At 36.7% G+C, this 21,328-nt stretch overlaps 1 protein-coding gene and 1 long non-coding RNA gene across 6 annotated transcripts in view; one reads left to right on the top strand and one right to left on the bottom strand.

Annotated features, from left to right (window-relative positions):
• The window catches only part of GRM5 (glutamate metabotropic receptor 5), a 664,926-nt gene that overhangs the window by 458,562 nt on the left and 185,036 nt on the right, over nucleotides 1–21,328 (top strand). The gene's annotated exons all lie outside the window — the stretch shown is intronic.
• Nucleotides 14,756–21,328, bottom strand: part of LOC129048727 (uncharacterized) — a 182,068-nt gene continuing 175,495 nt past the window's right edge. The window contains exon 9 of the long non-coding RNA XR_008511306.2: nucleotides 14,756–16,793. This is a non-coding gene — a long non-coding RNA (uncharacterized LOC129048727). The remainder of the gene's footprint in view (nucleotides 16,794–21,328) is intronic.

Raw genomic sequence — 21,328 nt, 5'->3', positions numbered from 1 at the left:
ACAGAGGATAGCTAATATTAACTGGTTATTTGATACCTCCTGTGTACTAGATGCTCTCTGATAAACTTTAACATGAAACACAAAGATCTTCACACTCTGGTCTCTCCCATAGGTTCATATACATACCTTTTCCCCAGTCTTTCTGGTTGATCCTGATTACCTTTTATCTATTTTATTTGCAGGCCTTTTCTAATCAATCAGCCAAGCCATTCAACTCTGTCCAATAATTCATACTTATTCACTTTGGGCCACTTTTCTTCCCACATGAAGTAGATATTCACTAAAGTTTTATCCATTGGGAGGATTTCCTGTTACCATTATCTTTCAGGACTCCCCTAAGGTCTATGGTATAGAATGCCTCCAACTGCACACTGTCATCCCCAAATCTCTTTTGCTATAAACATACACAGAACTTGCTCATTCATGAATCAAGCTTACCTTTTGTATTCTCTGACATCGAGTCATAGGAGACTTCTCATGCAGCCACAGGTGTTAGCTCTGGGAGAAATGCTGATGTAACAGTATTTAAATCAATATTTAAGTGAATGGCATTAGACCTGGACTCTCTGCTCATGCAGCAAATTAGTGTCTACTAGTCTTGCTCATGCTTGATCCACATGTATCACATTTACATCTTATAATGAAATTCTACTGCCCCCTCCAGAGTTGTCTCTATTTGAAGTAAGAGGGGCAGCTTTTGTACTTGCACATATACCCTTCGTTGGAAGCAGGCTGCCCTCATGGAATGGGAGTGCCTAGGGTAAGGCAGCTTCCTAGCTGCTCTTAGATGATGGAGATGCCCAAAAAGAGACTCAGCTGTGAGTTGTCAGCAATCAACACTCCTGGCAGCCAAAGGAATGATTGCCTTGGTCCTGAAGAGAAATCTTTATGGCACCTCACAGCTTCTACTGCACACGTTTTAAAGGATAATAAGAAAGAGATAAGGCCTAGGAAATGGGAGAAGTTTGGAAACTCTCAACCCTGCTTGGGATCTGATTCCATGGTAAGTTTTTCATTCATATAGTTTTTTTAAAAAATGCTGTAGTGAAAAGTTAGGTTCAAAGCCTCTGTCTCTACCTACAAGTCTAAGTAACTTTCACAGCTGACCCGTGTAAAGAATGTGAATATAGAACACATTGTCATTCCCAAATTTCTTAGAGGCCATAAGTAAGAATGACCCTTAGAGAATAACTCGTTTTTTTGTTTTTTGTTTTCTCAGAATGGGAGACTAATGCAGAATTGTTCGTTTTCTAAGTCTCAGTTTTCTGCATCTGTAACTTGAAATAGCAATAGTCCTTACTCATAAGTTGTAATCACTTGCATAATCCAAGACCATATAGCTAGAGAGTGGGTGGAAAGGGCATTTGATCTCAAGGAAAATGGTTGTAAATCCTCCACTTTGTTCAATCCACCATACATTCATAACTTCTACTTGTACAAATATTATGCTTAGTGAAGGAGACCATTTTTTCATTCATTCAGCCTGTACATATGGATGTCTTCTCTGTACCAGGAGCAATGCCAAGACCTGAAAATTTGACCATTAAGAATACTTCCTTTCACTAAGCCTACAGTCTAACTGGAAAGATTCACATTCATCAAAATATTAACGAGGAAATAAAAACATATTGCCACACTGGGAACTCAGCTGTGGTCTCTGTTGCTTCTAGGCAGACCCTTTGATGGTGGCAGTAACTAGATCAAATCTGGAGAATAAGATCCTATGCTATTGAATCCATACGTAGCCAATAACTACTCTCTTCTTGAGCCCATTGTGCTAGCAATGTAACAAGTTCTCTGAAACAGAGGATATGGTTTCATGAATTTGCATAATAGTGGAAGTCATGGAAGATTTTGCTAAAGTAATATGTGCAGCATATATGAAGCATTAAGGAGTGAATTTGTAGAAAAAAATGTTTTTAAGTATTTCAGGCAGAGGAAACAATACATGCTGAGAAGCTCTGCTAGAAGAGGACATGATACACATAAAGAATAAAAAGAAGGTGATTCTAGCTGGAATAGAGAGACCAAACAGGAGCATGGCATAAAGAGAATCTGCAGGACAAGCAGGGCCAGACCATATAGGGTCATGTTCAGGACTTTTGTCTTTACCCTGAGAGAAATGGCAAACCACTTTTTATTCACGGGAGTTAGTAATCAGATCTGCATTTTTAAAAGTTTCCCTAGCTACCCTGTGGAGAATGGATGGGCAGAGGACAAGTCTGAATGACAGTAAATAATTTTGAGTCTATTGCCGTTTTCCTGATGAAAGATGATGATAGCATGGATTAACTGTGTTGGCAGAGCTGGAGAAAAGCAGATGGATTTGAGCAGAATTTAGTCAGTAAAGTTGACAGCACTTGATACTGGATTATATATGAGAAAGAAGATGTCCAGTATGACTCTCTGGGTTTTTGGTTAGCACAATTGAATGGAAGTAGTGCCAAGATATAAACATGAAAGAATTCTCAGGCAAAATGTGATTATATATTTAATGAGTTCGCTTGCATACAAAGAGAAATCTATTACTTTGGAGCTTTTGTCAGTGTTATGATCCTTGATTTTTGAATTGTTCTTCCTTTAGGATATTAATAAAAGTTATAAAACATCTGTCTAGACAAAAGCACTTTCCTAGTCACTCACAATTGTGCATGTATTTTGTGGGTCTGCTTCATTCAAGTAAGTTTCATATCACATGACATTTATATAGTCCATGGATCTGAGGCTAGGAAACCACTAAATCTTTATAATGTGTACCTTGTGGCTGCACTTGTACATTGTAGTAAACAAAGTTGGAAGACAAAGAACATGATCTTGCATTGCTGCTACAGGTATCCATTTATAGTATTTTACTGTTGGTTAACAAATGAGTATTGAGTGAGCACTTGCAAAGCACTATCCTAATCTGTGGAAGGAATTGCAAAACATAAATGGTCCTCTGGGAACCCATACAAAAGCGCATCAATCCTAGTGACAGAACCAAACACAAGGGTCGCCATGGCACTACTGTCAGGAAAAAGTGCCGCAGAGAAAAACTGCCTTCTGTCAGCTGCTCTTCATATTTATGGCTTTGTGTGACCTTAGGGGAAAATAAAAAATTTCCTTCCCCAGGGAAAGAGTCATTTGGATGCAGCTGCATTTGAAAGAGAATTGCTGACTTAGAATCTAATTCCATGATGAACATTTTATAAAAAATACTATATATAGCAATTATATACACTACATACTGTATACACATGAGACATAAATTATATGCCAAATCAGCTCTTGTGCCAATTTGGAAATATTGAAAAAAGGATATGTGCTTAAGTTGCAGCTGTCAGGCTTACAAAGAAAAATTTTTTAAAGGAAAATCACATACACAGAGATACAGCATCACCTTCTCCAAAGATTCTTTTAAAATTACACAATCATTTGACACGAAGTTTAGTCTTTTTTTGGAGTTTAGTGATAAGTTATCAAAGATTTCTTCCATTTATCTTATTCAAAGGTAATAACACCAAATTACATGTTGAGGGCTTACTGCATGCCAAATACTGTGCTAGCACTTTACATACTTTATGTCATTTAATCTTTACAACCATTCTATGAGATAGGTAGCATTATAAAACCCATTCTGCTGAAAAATAAACTAGAGTTAGAAATGTTACATAATTTTCCCAGCAGGGCTTCATTATCAAATATCAAATGTCATAATCCAGGTGTGTCTGACTTAGAAATCCCAATTATTAGCTTACAGATGACCACTTCACTTAAACCACATATCCCACCAAGGTGGACATAATGATTATTTAATGTTCAAATCACATATCATTCTTAACCACAGAAGGGAGGCAGGGATGTGCTGGGTAGAGAAGGGTGGAGTCCCCGACAAAGGTCCACCCTTGGGTCTGTGCCCACAGACCTAAGTGATAACAGGCACTCCTGTTTTTGTGCCCAAATGTTGCATTTTCCAAGACTGCTCTGGCCTGCCACGCCCCCATTCTGTGCCCATAAAAAACCCGAAACCCTAGCAGGCACAGACACAAGCAGTTGGACATGGAGAAAAGCAGAAGAGCACACCCACAGACAGACACCAGCAGATGCTTCCAGACCATCAACAGTGAAATTCAGCCAGGAGCAGTGGGAGGAGAGCCCCACCGCTGGGCAGCCGGACTCCAGGGGAAGAGTACCTTCCCATTCCATCCTCCTTCTGGCCTCCCCATCCATCTCACTGACAGCTAATAAAACTTTGTACCTATCCTCCAAGGCCAAGTGTGACCCAATTTTTCTGGTACACTAGGGCAAGCACCCAGGATACAGAAAGCCTTATGTCTGTGTGGTAAGGCAGGGGGTCTAATTGAGCTGATTCACACAAGTCGCCTGAAGAGGGCAAAACTGAAAGAGCAAACTGTAACACATGCCCACTGAGGCTTCTGGAGCTGTAAACGCTCAACCCTGGATGATGCCGATGGAGTTGGAGCCCATAAATGCTCCACACAACCTACCCTTCTGTATGCTTCCCCTAGGGCTTCTAGCAGCAGAGCATGGAAGAAGCAAGCCACACCCCTGTCTCACGCCCTGTGAGGGGGATAAGGGAAAGACACTCCTGTTTCGATAACACAACTACCAAAAATAGGTGTTGATTCCTTGAAAACTCAATTACAAATATCCTTTCAGGACCATTGTATTTGGAAGGTACAGAAAAGCCCCAGGAAATATTCAAATATAAAAGTGAATTTAATCTAAGCCATCTTGTTATATGAATGTTTCTTTGGCAATGGGAAAGATAAAAATTACTTGGGATCTAGAGGACTTAGTCAAAAAAGTCATAGTTATTTCCTAAAAATACTGACCTGAGGCCATTCAAAGCAGTAAGTAATATCACACAAAGTAGAAATGTACCTTTGTATGAAAAGTTCTTTTTAGTGAATTTCAGTATTTTGCCTTACAAAGCAAGTAGGACAGCTCCACTATATAAATAATGGAAGTACACACTTGGAAGATGGCTGGGTTAAGAAATGATCAAGCCATCTTTTTTTTTCAACATCTAAGAACTGCATATTATAAAACAAACTTATTTCTACATGTTATGTAATTATTTCTAGAGGTTATTAAATTTCAGAGACAACTCCTTTTGGTCTCCTTCTGAAAATATATTTGATGGAAACGAAAAGACATGCAAGCTCTTTGCTATTTTCTTTCTCTCTCCTTGTCAGATGTCAAACCTAGAGAGCTGTGAATAAACCCTCTCAATTATTCCATAGCTTTTGACCCACATGCATAACTTATCTCTCTTGCATCAGTCATTACATTGGTACAAGGCCATGTTTTATATGGTTAAGTTCAGAGCTCATGTGAGAGTAGATGCTTCATTGGGGAGTTTAAAAATGCTTCCATTTGAAGATCTCAGTTTTTCATGTAGTCATCTTCTTCAAAAATTATCTGTGTGGTAGCTATCCTTTAGCATCCTAGCATATACATATACAAGAAAAATAATCTGTCCCGAGAGTACCATGTAATCAATAGCCTAATGTGATACTGCAGTCATAAGCAATCATATCTATATAATAAAAGAAAAACATCCATAACATTGCTCTCTAAATAACCAACAAAGTACATTCTTAAATCATCTTCAGTTATATGGTCATGATAGTTTTATGATTGTCCAATCATGCATTTAAAAGCATCTGGGACCCTGAAGAATTAGAGATATCATTTTTTGGTTCAGTTTAACACTTTTCAAGCTCATTGGCATGGTCTCATTAAAAAAAAAAATTGTTCTCTAAGAAGGATGGAACTGGAAATGAAATTATGCCAGCTGTTCTTTCCACCTGTATTCCCCTTTGGTAGTCTTCATTTAAATTCACACCACATCACTTACACTTTGTCACATCCTTGCATTCACCTCTACATTTTGTTGTGTGCTATTCATTGTACCTGCCTATGCTGCTCTCTCCTGTCCCCACAATCCATACCACTCTCCTCCTGTACTGATACATAATAGCAATATAGGAGACCTAACTGTGTGTAAAAGGTACAGTTCACTTCAAGAAAAACACAATACACAGGAATTTGATCTCACCAAGCTGATAAATTGAAAGGAAATAGATCATTTAATAAAACTTAAAATTCCAAAATTAATTTGTAAAGGAAGTGTCTGATTATGCAGCATATCCCCATGCTCAATCATGCTAGTGGTTAGATATTATTGCAGCTATTTATTGAGTTCTGTGAAATGGGTACTATTATCTCCAATTTGCAGATTAGAAAACCAGGCCAGAGCATTTAGGTGACTTATTCAGATCAAAAAAGAGTCAAGATTAAACCATGTCTGTTTTACTACAAAAAGAGTGTTCTTAATCATGACATTTTTCTGTCTCCTCAGGACCTGCTTACAATGTTCACATTTATCTATTACCCAGCCTGAGATGTCCTTCCTTCCCTCTCACCATTAAGATCCTATCATGCATTAGGAATGTATTTTTCCCACACCTAACATTTCATTCCTTAGAAGGAGATCAATTAGTGTGGCTCTAGGCGTTTCTCAGAGGAGGAGGAGTGACTTATTTGGTAAGTTTCAGAAGAGTATCTAGGCTCAGCTCATCTTTACCTTATTTCCTTGGGGACTGATAATTCTTTTAGAGAAAGAGCTGTCCTGGGGTTCCAAGTCTTGCATGGGCAGCCCATCCATATGGAGAGGTGAGCCTAGTCTCCCAGTACCGTGATGGGTGGGTAAGTCTGCCTATTTTCAGGGGTCAGTTTCAGCAAACCCACTTGACATTAGACAAAGCTCCCAGCCTAGTGTCATCAGTATTTATGGTGAATACTATTTTTCCTCCACCTTTTGTTTCTCAACATTTTCAGAATCAGACAGGAGTGAGGGAGACTGTTTGAGAGCCTGCCAAAAATCCCAGGTTCTGCTTCCTTGAAAGGCTTTTCCCAGGCCCCCAGTCAGAAATCACCTTTCCCTTTCGTATCTCCTCACTACTTTGTATTTCCATACTAGCCTTTATACATGTTCATTTATATTAGTGGAAAATTGTACAACTATCTGCATGAAACCGCAGAAGCTCAGAACTATTTCTCTCATCCATTTATAAGTGCTTCTCCCATAGTACCTAACACAGTGTTCTGTAGATAGTAGGACCTCAAAAACTCATGTCTTGAATTGAATTGAACTGTTTCTGTGCTATGTAATCTTCGTGTATAGCTTTAAACTTTTTTTTTTCCATTTATATTTTCCTTAATTCTGCAGTCTGTTAAGAGCCGTAGGAGATACAAACTCCATTTTCGCCTCTCTGCAGTAGACCACTCAGTGCAGTGATTCAGGCACAGTGGAGAAGCTATAAAATTGCCAGCCTTCTGACTGACAGTGAGCCAGTTAACTGTTCCCATTAGGAGAATTGTCTGTTTGTTTCTCCTCATGTTGACTATGATTACCCACCCTGTGCAGGCCTCCAGGATGGAGGCATGGAGGGTGGCCCTGAAATTAAGAGAAGGAACTTCGAGTCTCAGAAGTGGCAATACCCCCATGTTTGAAGCTGTGACATCTTCAGGAGTAGCTGGGAGCCAGCTGCCATTAAGTCTATTGTAGGCATGAGAAAACCTAGCATTTTTAACAGAAAAATGGAGTCTTGTTGCATATCTTACAGTTTTATTCCAAATGAATATGAACATGACAGTTTTTCTGAAGCAATGAATTTAACACCTAGCATTTTAAGAGCTTGAGCTTATTGCTGAAGCACTAATTAAGCTTTACAGATGAGACACTAAGTGACTCACTAGAGGTGACAGAGAACGTCAGTGATAGGACTTTCGGATGTCATAAGGGCCTGTGGGGGGGTTGGAGCCTCTTCATTCAGCATTATTCTTTATTTGAAGCTATTCTGTAGCTAATAATAATCTAGTTCATTCATTTACTCACTCATTCATCCATTCATGCATCTATGCCTTAAAACATTCAATAAGCTTTTATTGGGCACTTAGTCTATATAAAATCCAATAGGAATTGCTAAAGACAGAGATAGGCAAATCATTGTTTCTGCCTTTAAGGAGCCCACAATGAATGACAGATCAGAAAATGAATTAGTATAGTACCTAGTGATAAAGTCTATAATAAGGTAAGGGAGCTAAGAAAGGATAAAAGAGAGGTTCTAACTATCCTGGGGTCTAGAACAATCTCATAAAGGATATGAGGTTTGAGCTGAACATTGAGACTTTAGCAGGCATTAACAAGAAACAAAAGAAAATGGTGTGCAGCTTCCAGTGTTTCTGGGGCAGAATATTTCTCTGGAGAGAGGTATAGAAGATTAGGAGAACGGAGCACCAGCTAAGGCCAGATTTTGAAGAAGCCCATAGGCCATGCTAAGCAAGTATTTTGGACTTTCCTGCTGCTCACAGGGAGCTGCTTCAAAGGGGAGGATCATGTCATAAAATTTACATTATAAAAAGTTTATTGTAGAACCAGATTGTCGATTGTTGTCATATTCCTTGTCTAATAGGAAAAGACTCCTGTTTAAGGGATTTTTATGAAAGAATAACAGAACAGAATCCTGATTAAATGCCTGGTTTTGGGGAGTGTAAGTCATAGAAAAGAGACAAGTGGAACTCAGGATAAACCCTAAAATTCCAGCTTAAATACATGAGTGGATGGTCGCATCTATCGCAGTGTTAGAAAATACAAAATGAAAGTAGATGTTGAGATTGAAGTCTGTAAAATACCCAGATGGCAGAGAGCAGACATAGCAAAGAGAAGGTGAGAAGTATGATCAGGAGGTATAAAATAGTCAATGATAAAGAGATATTGGTTAAAACTATGGATGTAAGTGAAATCTTTGCTATATCCAACCATATTTCTAATTGCTTTGGCTGCATAGTGATTTCTACTTTTAATAAGAAGGTCACTTTAAGTTTATTCTACATGGCTGAAGTAACTATTATTTTTTGAAACACCACACACCAGAATTTTGACACATTTATACATTATTCTCAGGAATATGGGAAAATGACTACATGGATCAATACAATAATTAAATTATGTAAAAATGTGACCCTTTCTCCAGTGATCAAGAAAAAAATAAAACTATGGTTATGGTAGAAAAAGTGTTTGATTTAAGCCCCTATTTAACTTTATTAGAAATATACTATCCTCTCCTACACCACCTTTTGTGCGGCTCTCCTCATCCAGCTCCCTTCCCAGCCCATCACTCTCTGCAATTTGAAGGGCTTAACGTTAGTTTCCACCCTCTCTTCAAGTGTCAGTGGCAACTTATTTAGAGAAGACCTTAAAGGCAGGGAGCCTCTTTGTGCTTTACAAACTTCACATATCAGACTAAAAATTTGATCCATAGGCTGGTTTTAAATTGCTTCTTGTCCAAACTCTACCTATTTAGGTTCCATCTAAAGAGCTAAACCAAACCACTGAGCAGAAAGATGAATAAAGAGGTGAAGTCGAAATTGAATGTGGATTCCACAATTATAGAATTTCCTTTTAATTCTCAGGGCAGGTTGTACCTCTGGCCAAGAAACCTTGTATGGCCACCTCTCACTGCCAACCCAACCTGATTTATAACAAAAGAGCCCTTTTCACACCACATCAGAACAGCTTTTATCTGTCTGTGACTGAAGTGACAGATCCTTGAGGGGAGGGACCTTGTCATTCATTTGAGGCATCTCCACACCTAGTGGTGACATCAAATCCAAAATAGGCACTCTCAGCAGTTTTCGGAATTTAGTTATTTACCTATCAATGCCAAATTATGATGGTCCTTAGGAATTAGGAACTTTCTTAAAATAAATTGTAATTAATTCATTTCAGAACTCATTGTTTTTTAAAAAAAAATAAAGCAGCATGAATAAAAATATCACTGGGGAGTTGTGCATAATATTCTATTTTATGAATGAATCTATTTCATGATATTACTTTCTTTGTTCAAGGTTTATAATACACCTTCCCATAATGATGGAGTTTCTTTTCTCCCAAAAAGAAAATGGATTTCTGTTCAAAAACAAAATGTGGACAATTAAGTTAGAATCAAATATCTGAAATTCAGGGTAAAGCAAGTTTCTCATATTGTAAAACCATTTCTGTAATAAAAAGAGTTGATTTAATCATAAAGCAGAAAATAATAACACTGTGATGCCTCTGTTATATATATTCAGTTGTATTCTTATGTATCTGAGTCAAAAAAAATTTACTACCAGATAAGAATCATCTCTGTGTTATAGATATTTTCATAGATTTTTATCAGTGCCTCCCTTGCTGTATGTATTTGTTTTTATGTTATTTACCCAGTTGGAGAACAAGCTCCTAAAGGACAGTTTATTTTGATTCCCCAGTACCTATGACAATGTCTGGCATAAGGAAGGAACTTTAAACATATCTCTTCAATAAAGGACAAAAAAAAGTGTTCTTTTAATTTTGGAATAAAGAGATCAGGCCTGTTTATACCTCCCTGGCTTAGTCTTAGATAGTGTCTGCTGGTTATTTGTATCGCTATGCTCCACAGCCAAGCCTCTGACTTCTTGGCAAGAACAATGCACAGGTAGGAAGTCAGTGAAGGTCATGAACTGACGTCAGACACCAGAAGGCATAGGCATGACCTTAAAGCTGAGCAGGTAGAAGAAAAACAGAGCTGGGGATCAGAAAGTGATCTGCTAAAGCTGAATTCAGATGAAAGGGATAACAACAGTGTCTTAGGGACTGTCTAAGATCAGCACCTAAAGAAGTTAATGAGTGACAAATTAAGAAAATTAGCCAATTTATCTGCAGTATACAAGTTCCTCACACAAAACCACACGAGCCCAGAATAAGCCATGCTTTCTTAGTATTTATACTGTTCCTTTCACCTATAACTTACTTTCATCACTTCAGTTCTTCTGCCATCTTTGTATGGCTTATACATCTCAGTTATTCTCTAAGAAGTCTTCACACCTCAAAACTACACTGGGAACACTTTCTATAAGGTCATATTGTTCTTTGTGCTGCCAAACCCATCACAGCGTCTGGAAATAGTTCATTCAGGGATGTGTTTTACTAATTTTTCTGAAAGTTGAACTTATTCCCAGTAGCTAGAGCTTAACACAGTGCCTAATACAGAGCAGGCATTTGATAAATATTTGTTGAATGAAATAAGGAGGCATGTTTTGTTTTTAGAAATGGGAAGTAAACTATTGAAACATTGAGTAGCCTAATTTAGTATCACAGTTAGCAGTATCTAGCATTTGTTTACTCAACAAATATTTATCAAGTTCCCAGGTACTGTACTAGATTCTGTGAGCATTATACTATTAATTTTTTAATGTTACAATGACCTCTTTCATTTCATGTCTGTTTTATATGGGTGCTTTTAGTATTTTAACATTAATGATAAAAATAAATGTGTAGATTTGGTTCTTTTGTCTCACATGTTGCAGCTAATGAAAGCATGTCTCATGGAGGTTAACTAACTGTTCCAGGTCTAATCACCTAACAAGATGAGGTGCTAGAATCAAACCCAGGTCTCTCTGATCCAAAGACAATTATTTCCCTACTATGAAACTATGAATATTTATAATTAATATAATTTTCTAATTTTGTGAGCAAATAAAATAGAGAGATTCTGTTCAGCTTTGATGTCTTTGACAATAGTGAATAAATAATTGGATGATTTTGTTTCCTTGGAACTTGTCTATATAACCAAACAAAATTCTCAGGACTAGAAAAAAAATTTCTAGCTAGATCTCTCTATGTACGTTAATTACTTTTCATTAGGCTATATTTAATTAAGAAAGCAAATAGGCCTTATTAAAATTTAAGAATTCCAACTTTTAGTCAATATTTTATGGAGGCTATTGAGCTTTGTACTGAAATCCACAGTATATTTTTCTGAGTTCTTATCTGGGCTTCATAGGGCCAAAGCATCAGAAAATTAGTTTTCTTATTGTCCATTTGCACTTATTATAGTTGTAAATATCCTCTGATACCCCAATAGTGGGAATAAAATGATTTAATATTAAGTACAATTAAGGAAAATTGAAAGAGATTATATAATAACTAGTTGTTAAAATGTAAACTATATTTTATCCACTATTTAGTGCCTTCAGGACATCTATTTAAACTGATTCTGAGTTTAAATATTTAGTATTTACATCCAGTACTGAAGGAAGATCTTTATAGAGCTTCACTTTTACAGGACTATAATCACACTTGTCACTGCTCTCCTCACTTTGTCCAAGACCTTTCCAAAGTGCCCAAGCTTCTTGACCTCTTAATGTAAATGGATATTTATATGCAAAGCCTGTGAATGTGTATATGTGAATACATGTAGTGAAGGAAAGCAAAAGATTAAAAATTAAATCAAGGTTAAAATTAAATATTTGGGACTTCAGAAAAAGCTGTGTTAGGGCGGAAAGAAGATTGCAATTGTAACAGAGTTCTAAATTTGATTCTCAGTACTATCACTATCTCATAATCTTAATTAAAATGTCTGAAGGGTCTTGACCCTTACTTTTCTCATATAGACTTTAGTAATACTAATAAATAGTTAACTAGCAGGAGAACTCAGATGAGTTAATTAAATAATGTTGCTGACAGAGGTTTTGTAAATATAAAGCACCATACAGGGGTATATATAGTATTGAAAATTACCATTTTTCCTAGTGTAACTATGTAGAAATAGGTTTAGATGCAGAGCATGTATAATTCATTTCCCTCCATCAGGTAGGCATATGTGGAGAATATATATATGTGTGTGTGTGTGTGTGTGTGTGTGTGTGTGTATGTGTGTGTATATATGTATGTATGTGTGTGTATATATATATTTTTGTTTGTTTGTTTGATTTTGAGACCAAGTCTCGCTCTGTCGCCCAGGCTGGAGTGCAGTGGAGCGATCTGGGCTCACTGCAAGCTCCGCCTCTTGGGTTCACGCCATTCTCCTGCCTCAGCCTCCTGAGTAGCTGGGACTACAGGCACCCGCCACCCCACCTGGCTAATTTTTTGTATTTTTTTTAGTAGAGACGGGGTTTCACCATGTTAGCCAGGATGGTCTCTGTCTCCTGACTTCGTGATCCTCCTGCCTCAGCCTCTCAAAGTGCTGGGATTACAGGCGTGAGCCGCTGCTCCCAGCCCGAATATATTTTTTATGATGAACTTCTGAATGATTTTCCTACTGTCAGAGAATGTGAATCTAGAGTTGTACCAGAGCCTAATTTAGATGGTGGGGTAGGATGAAGGAAGGCTTTGGGGAGGAAATAGCCAAATGAATAAATATAGGCCTGATTAAATGCTGGGAGTAGTCAGGCCTTGGGAAAGGAAATAACATTTCCAGTCAGCCCCAATGGAACTCTCAGATGAGACTGTTCTCTGTGGGTTTAGTAGAGAAGATAGATAAATCTTAAAATTGTAATAGGAGGCAAAATCTTGTCAGTGCCATGAGAGTCTTCATTTTCATGCTGCTGACAAAGACATACACGAGACTGGGAAGAAAAGGAGGTTCCACATGGCTGGGGAGGCCTCAGAATCATGGCAGGAGGTGAAAGGCGCTTCTTACATGGCAGCCACAAGAGAAAATGAGGAAGATGCAAAAGCGGAAACCCCTCATAAAACCATCAGATTTTGTGAGACTTATTCGCTACCATAAGAACAGTACGGGGGAAAGTTCCCCCATGATTCAAATTATCTCCCACTAGTTCCCTCCCACAACACATGGGAATTATGGGAGTACAATTCACGATGAGATTTGGGTGGAGACACAGAGCCAAACCATATCATTCTGCCCCAGCCCCTCCAAATCTTAAGCCTTCACATTTCAAAACCAAGCATATCTTGTTTTGGAACTACTCTTCTGAATTCTTATTTTTCCTTTTCATTTCTGGCTCATATTTCCCCTACTGTTTACAAACTCAAGAGGTTGAGTTCTTTTTCTTTTTTGTTTTTTTGGAGATGGAGTCTCGCTCTGTCACCCAGGCCGGAGTGCAGTGGCGTGATTTGGCTCACTGCAACCTCCCCTCCCGGGTTCAAGCGATTCTCTTACCTCAGCCTCCCAAGTAGCTGGGATTACAGGTGCCCATCACCACGTCCAGTTAATTTTTGTATTTTTAGTACAGACGTGGTTTCACCATGTTGGCCACGCTGGTCTTGATCTCCTGACCTCATGATCCACCCACCTCGGCCTCCCACAGTGCTGAGATTACAGGCGTGAGTCACTGTGCCCAGCCCCCTTTTTGTTATTCATGTTGTATGCTCTTTTCTTTTTGTGAAAGTGGAAAACCATTTTCATGGTTATTCCTTGTCCTACTCATTAAATGATCCAAATTGTAGCCACTGACTATACTACCACACGTTTAGCTATGAAAAATATAGTGTTCACATAGGACAGCAAGATTACCAATATTTGTAGTACAATTTAAAAATTATGATTACTGTTTGATTTAAATCCAATAAACTGATTTTGAGTAACTGAGAGTCAGGGCCTCCAATAGATAACTTACTTCTCTATGGATTTGACAATCATCTCTATTGATATTGATTCTGAAATTTATTGTATCCAGGCCAGACCTCTCTGCTTGAGCTCCAGACTCATCTACTCTGTATGTATCAGTATACGCCTATTTAGGACACCAGGAAGGTGGCTGAACTAAGGAGGCAGGGCCTGTGAGATGTAAAGCAGGATCATGCAACTTTCTTGTGAATAGAATATAAACATTTAGCAACTACCTAGCCTTGGGGAATAATGATTTTAATTAAAGTGCTGAGCTTACAATTCAAACCAGAAAAAAGCAAACAGTGGCTATAATCAGGTTATGTTGTTAAATATAACCAGGTATATCAGTAATACACAGGACAGTGAGATACCTACCTACTTAGCTATATGACAACTATCACCAGAATATCAGTTACTCAATAACTGAAACATTTTTTTTTTCTGTTTAAATCCTACTTTCCTTCAAGGATACATTCTGGCATTAATTACTTTTTGAGTTACCCAATCCTCCCTTCTCTCAATAATGAATTTATTTTTCATATATCTGCCTATGATGCTTTGTTTATATTTCTGTTAATGCAGTTCTCTCTAATCATAGTAAGACAGGGCATATTTAGGTGTTTACCTGTGCATGCTACAGCTAATTTCTGATCTCTATGAATTAAAGAAATATAGACTTTTTTCCTCCTTTCTCACTTCTTCCCTTTCTCTTCATTTTCATTCTTTCTTTTTTTCTTTGTATTTCCCACAATGTCTGGCTCATTATAGGTGCTCAATAGCTTACTGGTGTTTAAACAGGATAGTTTTTTTTTTAAGTAATCAGCTGACATTTTAGGCAACCATTTCATATTAAACATTTTATGTCAATTTCATTACAACTTTAAGTAGTTAATTTCTTAACTCATAACAGAAAACAAGATACTTCCCTCCCAGCTTATATCAGCATTATGTTATTAATAAAATTTCTATCCTATTTTTCAAGGCACTTTTCCTTCTAATAGTTGCTGACAATGAGTCACAGCTACAATGCCACCACAGGCAGGTCTCAGGGGATCATTGTCCCCACAAGGCAGTGCATTAATTTCACACTGTGGTTCATTAATGGTATTGTCAATGCCCCCATGGGGTATGGGTGTTTGTGAATCCATGATGTTTCCTGATTACTTGGTTTGCACTCTATTCCTTCTCCAAAAAGTCGTTCCCACTATGCTGTCACCAGTGAAAACACTGCCTAGTGGTACATCAGGTAAACTATGCACACAGTCACATTCTATTACTTTAGCATTTTATATTGCACCTGTTGATTTTATTTATGAATTGATTTTCCTTCTGCTAGGCTAAAGCATGTTAATGATTTTCTGGGTATAATGTGATAAGCTATGCATGGAACTTTCAGATGAATCTGTCAATTCTCATTGTCCTCAAAACTCACTAATATTCCCTCAGAGGATTTTGAAAAGCCTTATTTGGAAATTAGTTTACCGTATAAATTAATTTATAGTTGGTAGTTTAAAAGGAACTCTTTCTGCTCTTGTGTAAAATTCAACATCTACTTTAGGTAAATGTAAATTTATTATATAGGAAAAAAAATTTAACAGCTAAAAATATTTGATAAGTGCTAATATGTGTCAAGCACACGTCTAGGTACTGGCAATATATGATAAGAGATAAGAAGGGAGTTTAGAAGTGCATGTAGCACTGGGATACAAAAGCTAAGAGAAGAAGGAATTTCAAAAAGGATTCAAGAGAAGTCAAAGAGCAAAAAGTAAATTGCAAAAAAGAATGTTAGCATTTAACAAAGCAATTTTGTAGGAAGTTTTGAAGAGAAGATGACTTTCAGAAGGCAAGGAATAAAGGAATGGAAGTATAAAATGTGCTCCATTAATACAAGTTTGAAAGTAAATAGAAAGAGAGAAATATAATAAAACTTAGGAGGGGATGAGAGCAAATTAAGACTTCTTTTTAAAAAAAGATGTTGAGAATTGTGTAAATTTGAATGTCCTGGAAATGGTGAAATGGTGAAATTCAACGAGAAAAATTGAAATACTGACAAGAGTTCTGAGAGCAAGTCCATACATGTGTCTTGAAGGGAAAAATCTGAGGTGTAGAGACAATGAAGACATTGACTCTGAGACATAGAATAAGTCATGAGGATATCTTACAAAAACCACAGAATATTGCATACTTCCTACTGTAACTGTGTCTCCTCTATACTTCTCAGCTATCTTTCTCACATAGTATTTGACGCTGTGATGAATTACAGGGTGGATCTCATATTGTTACTCCTCCTTCTCCATATTCCTTACGTAATTCTTTCAGAGTGCTTTTCAGACCATCATCAGGAAGACCCTAGAAGGAAAATGATAAGGGTGATGTAACAGAAGATGGGATGTAGACATGATGAAAAATCAAGGTGTGAAATATTAGTTTGATGTTGGTTCCAAGTCTTTGCTATTGTGAATAGTGCCGCAATAAACATATGTGTGCCTGTGTCTTTATAGCAGCATGATTTATAATCCTTTGGGTATATACCCAGTAATGGGATGGCTGGGTCAAATGGTATTTCTAGTTCTAGATCCCTGAGGAATCGCCACACTGTCTTCCACAATGGTTGAACTAGTTTACAGTCCCACCAACAGTGTAAAAGTGTTCCTATTTCTCCACAAAATGTCCAACAATGATAGACTGGATGAAGAAAATGTGGCACTTATACACCATGGAATACTATGCAGCCATAAAAAATGATGAGTTCATGTCCTTTGTAGGGACATGGATGAAGCTGGAAACCATCATTCTCAGCAAACTATCGCAAGGACAAAAAACCAAACACCACATGTTCTCATTCATAGGTGGGAATTGAACAATGAGAACACTTGGACACAGGAAGGGGAACATCACACACCGGGGCCTGTTGTGTGGTGGGGGGAGTGGGGAGGGATAGCATTACGAGATATACCTAATGTAAATGACGAGTTATTGGGTGCAGCACACCTACATGGCACATGTATTCATATGTAACAAACCTGCATGCTGTGTACATGTACCCTAGAACTTAAAGTATAAAAAAAAATAAAAAAAATTAGTTTGATATTGAGAATATCACAGAATTAACCCTCATAGATTGCCAGCACAATAGCAGAGAATAGACTACATTCGGTGTAAGAGAATTAGTGGTTTAATAACTGCAGTTGTATCAACTCTCAGGCATTTTTGTCTTATTTGTTTTTATTAAACAGATTAAGATGATGAAGAATGAGGAAGGTGAAACTAAGGTTTAAGAGAAAGTGTATTCATAAATAGAATGGTGCCTTATTTAAAATAGATTTGTTGAGCATGTGGTAAAGCTTTTGTCTTACTGAATTTCATTAATATAAATCAAGTATGGTGAAGCTAAGTGACAGCAACAGAGATATTGCTGAGAATAACGGCACATGCTGTTCAACTATTCACCTTCCAGAATTGCCAAATTCAATCTAGCTTCCTCTCAGCTTCTAAATTAAAGGGACTCATAAAAGTATTTGAGCCCCAGGATACTATCATATGTGAAGCTAACTTTGAGTCAACTTTCCAGTAATACAAGGAAATAAAATCCAAATAGACTGATAGATAATAGATAGATGATAGAGGGATAGATAGATTGAATATACATACTATATATATACTGCAACCAAAAGAGGCTTGATGCATCATTCTCAGATTCATATTTTCAATGTAAAATATTTGAAATTCTAAAGTAGTATATGTAATGTTTCTACTTGAATATCAAGTCACCATACTTAAAATAAATCTCATAATCTTGTTCCCAAAGCTAGTTATTCTCTGTGTACTTTTTCTTAATGGTTGTTTAAGCAAGAAATTTAGAAGTCATATAATCTTCTGAAAATTCCATAGCTCCATTCCTCTGTATTTCTTAAATTTCCTCACTCTTTCCCATCTCCATTGCCATGATCCAAACTGCAGTGACCTCTCTCCCGAATCAGTGCAACTGAAACTTAATTTGCAATTGCATCTTCCACTTTTGCCTCTGTTCTCTAATTTTTCATATTGTAACTAATATGAAGTTGTTTCTAAAATAGAAATCTGATCCTCTCATTGCCTATTTACTTTTCATGTATTTTCATTGCACTTCAGATGAAAACTAAACTCTTTAAAATGGCCTGTGATTTCCATATGATGTGGAGTTTGTCTTTTGCCGCTATCCTCCTCATTCTCTGTACTGGCCTTCTTTCACTTTTTTTTTAAATGAGTCAAGCTTCTTTTTACCACAGAGCTTCAAATGGGATACTTTTTCTTCCTGGGATATTGATTTACCTGGCTAATTATTACTAGCATATTTCTTCACCTAGTTAATTACCACTCATCTTTGGAGCTGAGATTAAATGTTCACTATTCATGGAATTCTTTCTAGCCTCAGAGTAGATAAAATCAGTTTCTTCATTATATTTCTTTCCATTGTGGTCATCAATTTGTAATGAAAAAAATATCATTTAAATTTGGTATTAGCATTTTTCTTAACTCTTATGGCATCAAAGGTATATTTAGTGGGTATTTTGTACCTGAGTTCAATGACTGCATACAGGATATGCTAAATAAATGCAGTTGAAGAGATGAAAGAATAAATGAGAAAATTATGGAGGAGAAAGTATGAGCTAATTGCTAACCTATGTTGAAAGGTTGAAAATGAGTACTGATGGTGAGCAGATGAAAGAAGTAATTATGTGGATGGTGTGGTCCAGATAATGGACAAGTAAGGTGAAGTTCAAGATGGACTAGACCAGTTGAAAATGCAACATGGCTGGGGGCCATGGCTCACATCCATAATCCCAGTGCTTCGGGAGGCCAAGGCAAGAGGATTGCTTGAGCCCAGGAGTTCAAGACTGGCCTGGCTGACATAGAAGGACCCTATCTTTACAAAAAAAATTAACAATTAGCTGAACATGGTGGCACACACCTGTAGGTCTAGCTACTCTGTAGACTGCAATGGGAGAATCACTTAAGGCCAGCAGTTTGAGGCTGCAGTGAGCTATGATTATGCTACTGCACTCCAGCCTGGGAGACAGAGTAAGACACTGTCACCAAAAAAAAAAAAAAAAAAAAAAAAAATTCAGAAATTAAAAATGAATAAAAATGCATCATGTTTGTAATCTTAATTCCACATTATTTTATATATTGTGATTTTAATTTGTTGTCAATTTTCAATACGATCTATTAATTTCAACATTTTTAAATGTGTACAGCCCAACTGTTGGTAACTAATTATCTGAATATAGTAACAGCATTCCATGTATTGTGGTAATATGCATTATCAAGCTAAAATCTTGCCAATTTCTAATATTCAATAAGATGTCTCTTCCTTATAATTAAATATTTAATGTAACAAATCAAATGGAAAGATGCAGCCTAATGATCAATGAGAAATGGATAATCACATCTCAATTTAACACCTCCTTATAACACTTAATATTTTTGTCACTGATGTAAATAATAGAAAATTCATTGCAGATTGGTTTCAGCATTAAAGAGGATTTATTAGCTTATATAATTAAAAAGTTCAAAGTGATCAGGCTTAAGGTATAGGGTGATCAGGATTCTGGCTCCATTCCTTTGTAATTCTCCATATTTCCACTTCATTCTTGGGCTAATTTATCTTGTTGTAGAAGAATCACTGTAGCAATCACCAGCCTTACAACCTCATATACTATTGTCCAGTGAGAGAAAGAGAATATCTGTGTCCCACAATTCCCAGGAAAGGTTCTGACTATGCTAAGACAAATCCAAGTGCTAAACAGATTGACTAAGGTTACCTAAACTCATAACTAAAGCAAAGAGAAGAATTATTCTGGTTGACAGAGACAAGTATGGACCCTCTAGAGTTAAAATATGAATTTACTACAGGAGAGGACAGGAGTGAATATTGGAAGAAAAACATTACCCATTATATTAAAAGTCAGGGCTTCTAGATAATGCTGTAAATGTACAACCGAAAAAAGTTATTACGTATTGTATATATATCTTCTAGTCACATAAATTAATATAGTAAAATTAACTTTACTGGACATCAACATAAATACAAACATGCAATTATAGGTGGCCTATCAAAGAAGTGTAGAGTTCTTAATTAGTTTACCATACAACCTTTCATCCTATTACTCTAACCATACTTCCACAGCTTTCAAGTATTTTTTCAAGCACTTAGGTAATCAGAAGAGATTATATTTTTATTTCCCATATAATTAGCTGTTCTACAAATTCAGATGAATTACTGAGTTATTTCAACAAAATGACTTTTTCCTGTCCCCATTTGAGCACAAGCATTAAATGCAATGCCTCGCACACAGTAAGTGCTACATAAAAATGTGTTAATTAAATGAATGAATTAACTTCAAGTTTTGAAGATGCATTAACTTATCAAGACTATAATTTTCACTTTAAAAGTATTTTCATTATATAGCATCTTGAAAGCAATGGAGTATTTGAATTGAGGGATTCATAGTATGTCATACACTTATTCATTCCAAAATTTATCAACACAATTGAAAATCTCTCTGAAATATATTGTGCTAGGCAATAAGTAATTATTCATCATTTTATAGTTTCTATAGCATCTTGTGCATATTTAAATCATTGTATTTATAATGTTTAAATTGTCATTCATTAATTTAATAAATATTCAATGTTTACCATTTGCCAAGCACTGGAATATAAATATATTGAATATACAATTCCTGCCCCCAAGGAACTTCAAGTGTGTACGGGGTGGTGGTGGAGGTAGAGGTGAATAAAGAACAGCTTATTTGTCATTGTATCTCAAATGATAGCATAGGCATATAACAGGTGCCTAATAAATATTTGTTACCTTTACAAATAATGCATGTGAAACTGAA

The sequence above is a fragment of the Pongo abelii genome, chromosome 9, assembly GCF_028885655.2.
Source record: "Pongo abelii isolate AG06213 chromosome 9, NHGRI_mPonAbe1-v2.0_pri, whole genome shotgun sequence".
In the NCBI taxonomy this organism is placed as follows: Eukaryota; Metazoa; Chordata; class Mammalia; order Primates; family Hominidae; genus Pongo; species Pongo abelii.
Note: the sequence above shows the minus strand (reverse complement) of the source record. Positions and strands in the feature narration are given on the sequence as shown.